The sequence below is a fragment of the Palaemon carinicauda genome, chromosome 17 (assembly GCF_036898095.1).
Source record: "Palaemon carinicauda isolate YSFRI2023 chromosome 17, ASM3689809v2, whole genome shotgun sequence".
NCBI classification, from domain to species: domain Eukaryota; kingdom Metazoa; phylum Arthropoda; class Malacostraca; order Decapoda; family Palaemonidae; genus Palaemon; species Palaemon carinicauda.
The window spans coordinates 37,145,317-37,152,816 of NC_090741.1; the positions used below are offsets into that span (position 1 = coordinate 37,145,317).

Consider the following 7,500-nt stretch of genomic DNA (forward strand, 5'->3'; position numbering starts at 1 on the left):
AATAAGAATATTTCGATATTTTCTGAGCCTTCCAGAGAACACATAGACACAAAGACCGCCTCCAGTCAAAAACCAATCGGATATCTTTTTTCAACAGCCAATCAGGAACACCGTCACAAATAAGCTATAAATTTGGGTGGTCCTATATAATAATAGTAGTGTTATAGTTTGTGTCTTCATCATTACAAAATTTTCAAGAGGAAATTGGTAGAGCCCTTACATGAGACGCTAGTTACGTCACGATACCTGGCCTATAAGTAAATAAAATAGTCATTTTGTGGACTTGGATCAATTCCATGCATGCTGGCGTACAAGCTCTTAAAACTAAAATTCAAAGGAAATGGTCTAGAAAAATGCTTCAAATGCTTCAACTGAAAGTGCATTACAAGATCTGCACTATAAGATGCTCGAAGTGTTTTCTGTCACAGTTACCATCATAAACTGCTCCACTTTGACTAAATACTAAAAAGTAAAGTATTTAATACCGGTAAGACCATCAGATTGGATATTTTTCTTTTTAGAGAGAGTGCCATTTTACTTTTCATAATATCAGTTTGTTTATCAAAATCTCTCCATCCCATGCTTAATATTCTTTTAATTTCGGTCTCATGTCCTTAGGAAACACTTATTGTCTGTCCTAAGTATGTATATTTATTAACAATCTCTAGAGGTTCGCCCTTAACTCTTATTTGTTGTCCCTCTGCATTTTCATTGAACATTACCTTAGTTTTACTCATATTCATTTCCAGTTCCACATTTCTGCTTTATATGTGATTAAAATGAAGAGTTTTCAATTATATATAAGTTTAATTGCATGTTTGGCATTAAACTAAAATTCGCATGAAGTTTTGACGTGAGAACATTTTCTGGTTTTATTAGTGTCTTATCGATGTATTTGTTAAATTTAGCCTGAAATATGATTTAATTGGCACAATGTTATAGTTAAATCATTTCAGTTTAGCCAAGCTGATTACTCAAGCGTTTATACTTCCATATGACTGACTTTGATAAATATTGTAGCAAGACTGGAGACTACCTTGTTTGTTAAGGCAGCTGTGACATTTTGCAACATACGCCCCACTCCTCTCACCCTGTTTAAAGTATCTGAAACAAATCTAAAATTATCAACAAACACAAACGATTAACGTTCTTAATGAATTTTAGTAGATAATATTTGAAGAAAATAGTACCCTCAAACTGTCTTAAATTGTTCTTCATTAATTGAATTCTACTGCCAGATTTTGATCTAGGCATTAAGACCTACTTCATAGGACAGCTTATTCTTAATCTCTATGGAACCACAGCGATTATTTACTTCACTAAGTCAACGACAATATCCTCTTAGCTACCGGAAGTCGTAGATGGAATAAAAATATATTTAATATAGCACTAGTTTTGCATTTCTTAGCTCTGCAATATGTTGTAAGGCATTTATGTAAACTGCTTAAAAGGATTTCATATACCCAAATTTAGAACATGCTTCGATACCATTAAGAGAAACAAAGGCACAGCAAAAATGCTCGTATCCACGAGATGACGAGCTATTTTGTCAACAATGGCGCGAAATTCATTTGTCCTCCTCGCGGGAGATCTAGAAATTCTTCCACATCTCCCTTTTTTTGGGATGTGCAGAACACTAGGCGAGATTGCTTACCGCAAATGGGATTGTTCGTTCTATTCACGACAGCCGAGAATAGTGAAGGGAAAAACTATTGTCACATTCTGTCGTCTCTTGTCACGGATGGACTGGCGAGGATAATGATGCAACAGACTGGGTGGTTTTGCAAGTATGAGGCGTCTAAGCCGTTTTGGAGCAAGAGGCAAAACAAGAAGATAAAAGAGAAGCATTAGTATATGCCCGTAAATTTTTAGAATGTAATTGGTGGCTACTTTGCTATATGTATGTGTGTGTATATATATATATATATATATATATATATATATATATATAATATATATATATATATATATATATACTGTATATATATATATAAATATAAATATATATATACGTATGCATATATATATTATATATATATATATATATATATATATATATATATATATTTATATATATATATATATATATATACATCGATATATGTGTATGTATACAGACACACACACACACACATATATATATATATATATATATATATATGCATGTGCATGTATGTATCTATATATACATCTATATGTATGTATATATACACATATACACACACACACACACATATATATATATATATATATATATATATATGTATGTATGTGCATGTATGTATCTATATATACATATATATAAATCTATATGTATGTATATATACGCACATTTATACATACATATATATATAACTACATACATATAATACATGTATATATAGTATATCGCTGTACAGTAGTTGGTTTCATTACATGAACTAGAGTTCAAACCCTGCTCAGGTTTGACATAATCCCCTGAAACACACTACTACCAACCTAGCGTGAGGATGGGCGAGAGGGTTACATACCAAGTGGTTCAGCGAATAGTCTGTAAATATTTGGGAGTATGTTCAACTCTGGGCTCTCGTCTGAAAGTCCACCAAGCTGTAAATGGTTACAGCATCTGATTGAGTTAAGAAAAAAAGGGGTGTGGGGGATTGCAATCTCATCCTTAAGGATTATTTGAGAAAGTAGAAGACTAAATTCATCTAAAGAGCTGGTCGGTCTTAGATTGTCCCACCCTATGTGAGACATGAGCTCTTGCTTTAGCAGTCCATAACGGTAGATCTAAACTACAAACAGCGTATAACGGTAGATCTAAAATACAAACAGCCCACAACAATGGTTCTAAAATACAAACAGCCTATAACAGTGAATCTAAAATACAAACAGCCCACAATAGTGGATCTAAAATACAAACAGCCCATAACAGTGGTTCTAAAATATAAACAGCCTATAACAGTGGATCTAAAATACAAACAGCCCACTATAGTGGATTTAAATACAAACGGCCCATAACAGTAGATCTAAAATACAAATAGCCAATAATAGTGGATCTAAAATACAAACAGCCTATAACAGTGGATCTAAAATACAAACAGCCCATAATAGTGGATCTAAAATATAAACAATGGATCTGAAATACAAACATCCCATAACAGTGGATCTAAAATACAAACAGCCCATAATGGTGGACCTAAAACACATACAGCCCATAACGGTGGATCTGAAATACAAACAGCTCATAATGCGGTATCTAAAATACAAACAGCTCATGACAGTGTATCTAAAATACAAACAGCCCATAACGGTGAATCTTGAATACAAACAGCCCATAATGGTGGTTATAAAATACAAACAGCCAATAACAGTGGATCTAAAATATAAACAGCCAAAACAGTGCATCTAAAATACAAACAGCCCAGAACAGTGGATCTAAAATATAAACAGCCAAAACAGTGGATCTAAAATACAAACAGCCCATAACAGTGGATCTAAAATACAAACAGCCCAGAACAGTGGGTCTAAAATATAAACAGCCAAAACAGTGGCTCTAAAATACAAACAGCCTACAACAGTGGATCTAAAATACAAACAGCCTACAACAGTGGATCTAAATTACAAACAGCCCAGAACAGTGGATCTAAAATATAAACAGCCAAAACAGTGGATCTAAAATACAAACAGCCCATAACAGTGGATCTAAAATATAAACAGCCAAAACAGGTGATATAAAATACAAACAGCCCATAACATTGGATCTAAATTACAAACAGCCCAGAACAGTGGATCTAAAATATAAACAGCTCATAAAAGTGGATCTAAAATACAAAGAGACCATAACAGTGTGGATCTAAAATACAAACAGCCCAGAACAGTGGATCTAAAATACAAACAGCCCAGAACAGTGGATCTAAAATATAAAGAGCCCATAACAGTGGATCTAAAATGCAAAGAGACCATAACAGTGGATCTAAAATACAAACAGCCCAGAACAGTGGATCTAAATTATAAACAGCCCATATCAGTGGATCTAAAATACAAAGAGACCATAACGGTGGATCTAAAATACAAAGAGACTATAACGGTGGATCTAAAAGACAAACAGCCCATAACAGTGGATCTAAATTATAAACAGCCCATACCGGTAGATCTAAAGTACAAACAGCCCATAATGATGGATCTAAAATACAATTAGATTAGAAGAGTCGGGAACACGGAGGATATAAAGTCACAGAGCCGAGTAAATTTGGAAAGATTCGGATGCATGGGCGGCAGAAGGTCACCTGGAAAATGTCGTATTAGCAGACATGTTTTACGTAATAGAATAGATTAATGATAATCTCTTACTGGTTGGTTTTAACTTTCAAGTTCCTAAAGGTACATTTTGCATGCAGCGATCATTGCTGAGCAATAATTGCATTTATTCCTATGGGTCTATTTTGCAACGAGCGATTATCGCTGGTTTCAAATAGTCGCTCGTTGCAAAACAGCCCCATAGGAATAAATGTAATTAGCGCTCAGCGATGATCGCACAACTATCGCTACATGCAAAACGTACCTTAAGACAAGAGAAAATTTGAGCGTCTCAATACAAAAGTTCAATTGACATAGGGATTGCTCGGTACTTGGATGGGTGACCACAAGTGCCTGACACCCTTTGCAGCATGAGCTCCCGAAATCATTATTGAAACTTGCAACATACACGTGGACATTGTATAGAGCTGCAATGGTACACTCTGAGCCTCAAGAAAAGTAACGACAAGGCAGATTTCCTGAAGCAGCTGGATGCTAGTCGACTTTGGTGGGTTACAGACGTAGTTCAGGAAGGGTAACCACCTGATTTAAAAAGACTTTGGAAGATTTTAAGGTGCTTTTTACTAGTCTTTATTTACAATCTGTAAAGCTTAAGGTTCTGTTTTCTATTTACAACGGTTTATTTCATATTGCTTTCTAACAAATTATATGTCTATCGATCTATCTATTTATCTATATATCTATCTATATATATACATATATATATATATATATATATATATATTTCAATTAAGCCATATATTTTAATACCTTAATGTCTGGATTCTCTCTTATACCTCGGGATCAGAGACCCAAGGGGGAACCAACTCAAAAGACAATAGCCTCTGCCGGCCGGGGAATCGAACCCTGGTCCAGGAAACGGGCATGATAGTGTCATAGCATTTAGCTTCTCTTCGTGGCTAAATGGTATGTCACTGTCATGCCAGTTTCCTGGACCATGGTTCGATTCCCCCGGCCGGCTAGAAGCTATTGTCTTTGAGTTGGTTCCCACTTGGGTCTCTGATCCCGAGGTATAAGAGAGAATCCAGACATTAAGGTATTAAAATATATGGCTCATTTGAATATGAAAAACACGTCTAAATGTATAAAATTTATATATATATATATATATATATATATATATATATATATATATATATTATATATATATATATATATATATATATATATATATCTTTCTGAATAGGGATATTTTACGTGGTGAAAGGGTTTGTGTATTGCCATGATCAGCAAAGCTTTACTAGTCACCACCCATACTAGGTTGGTTTGTTGCGAGCGATCAGACTAACGTTTCCCACCATCTTCATTACGCAGTAGCCAGCATGGTGATGTAGACGGCCAAATTCCAGACATGCCTAAGTACATGTCTGAGTAATTTGTCCTCAAGTGGACTAGAAAGGGCTGCATTTGTTGTTGTATATGTATATAAGGCAGGATATTTTTCCATTTATTCTTCGAGCGGTAAAAACACACACACTCTCTCTCTCTCTCTCTCTCTCCTCTCTCTCTCTCTCTCTCTCTCTCTCTCTCTCTCTCTCTCTCTCCAGAATAGCGCAATAATGCCCCATCCCATAATACAGTCACATGTCCCTCATTCCATAAAGCAACATTATCTCTCAGTCATAACTTTTTCCTTGGCTTCTAAGACATTTCAGAAGTGGAGGAGGACATTTGCAAATGGCATTCATATCACGTCCTGGACACAATGGCCAGGGAGGGGGGGGGGATTAGGGTAGGGGGGTGGGGAGGTGGAGTAGGAGAGGTGAAAGTACCAGATATGCAAATCCTCTTGAGAGAAAGAAAGTTTCGAGAATGGAAAATAAAAGAATAAAGTTTCTATTTCAAAGTGTGGTTTGAACTTAGGATCTCTTGATTCTAGTGGTTGAGATACTCGCTTTACCAGAGAGGGGGACTATGTTCGATATATGAAGGGACTCGGATTCCTTAGGTGGAGAAAGGCATGGAGGCTTGCAACCTCATCCCTAAAATGATTGCATATTTTGGAGTCCCTCTCACTGTGAGGGGGAAAAAGAACGTGGAGAGAGAGAGAGAGAGAGAGAGAGAGAGAGAGAGAGAGAGAGAGAGAGAGAGAGAGAGGGGACCTCATCGAGGCAATCCTCACACCAGTCGGGTGAAACTATTAATAAAATATTCACGACACATGCTGTCTGTCCGTCCGTCTGTCTGAAGTAATGGCGTGGTGGCGTGAGGGACTTTATATGCTCTTAAAGGCTTCTTTATTCTCTTCCATTGAGTGCATAATTTTGTTGAGTGGGAGGAGGAGGAGTAAGGGCGGGGGGGGGGGGGGGGAGATGATGGAGGGGGGGAGTAGAGTAGGGATTGATTGACAGGTTTGTGGTGGTCGATTTGGTAAAATTCCTAACTGGTGAACGCCAGACTGGGGTTCGAGTCCGACTCTAACTCGTTAGTTTCTTTGGTCGCTGAAAACTCACCATCCTTGTAAGCTAAGGATGGGGGTTTGGGGAAGCCTATATGTCTATCTGCTGAGTCATCAGCAGCCATTGCATGGCCCTCCTTGGTCTTAGCTTGGGTGGAGAGTGGGCTTGAGCGCTGATCATATGTGTATATGGTCAGTCTCTAGAGTATTGTCCTACTTGATAGGGTAATGTTACTGTCCCTTGCCCCTGTCATTCATGAGTGGCCTTTAAACCTTTAAATGGAAAGCACGTAAGTTTGAATAATAATAATAATAATAATGATAATAATAATAATAATAATGATACCCTTTCTCAAGATGGTAAAAAAATCTCATCACAGAAATTAGAAGTTGAAAAAAAATGTCCTAGCTTTACAGTTACTTAGTATTTACAAACAAATGAAATACGAGACGTGGACTGCTTTTCCTATTGAAAATAGCTGCAATAAATTGGCTCTCCAATGCTACACAGTTTACTATTATGTATGCCACCCATTTGCCGTAAAATATTTTGAGAATCATTTATCTACAACTTTTGTCACACAAAGTTCTTTTACAAAGTCTATATTAAGTTTATGGTTGTTGGTGTCATTTTAAAGCTGAAGATAATCATCATCTAAACAATCACAAGAAGCAAGGAGCAACGAATGGCCTTCATGGCCCCAGTATCTTTGGCATATGACCAGAGCACTTCATCTCTAAGGCCACTAGAAGTGTCCCTTCCTAGCTGCACCCACTTTTAAGACTTCTAAATTCCAGCCTCT

General features: G+C 36.6%; 1 protein-coding gene across 3 annotated transcripts in view; it reads right to left on the reverse strand.

Moving 5' to 3' along the window:
• LOC137656678 (frequenin-1) overlaps window positions 1-7,500 on the reverse strand; it is a 460,083-nt gene that overhangs the window by 30,962 nt on the left and 421,621 nt on the right. The window lies entirely within an intron of this gene.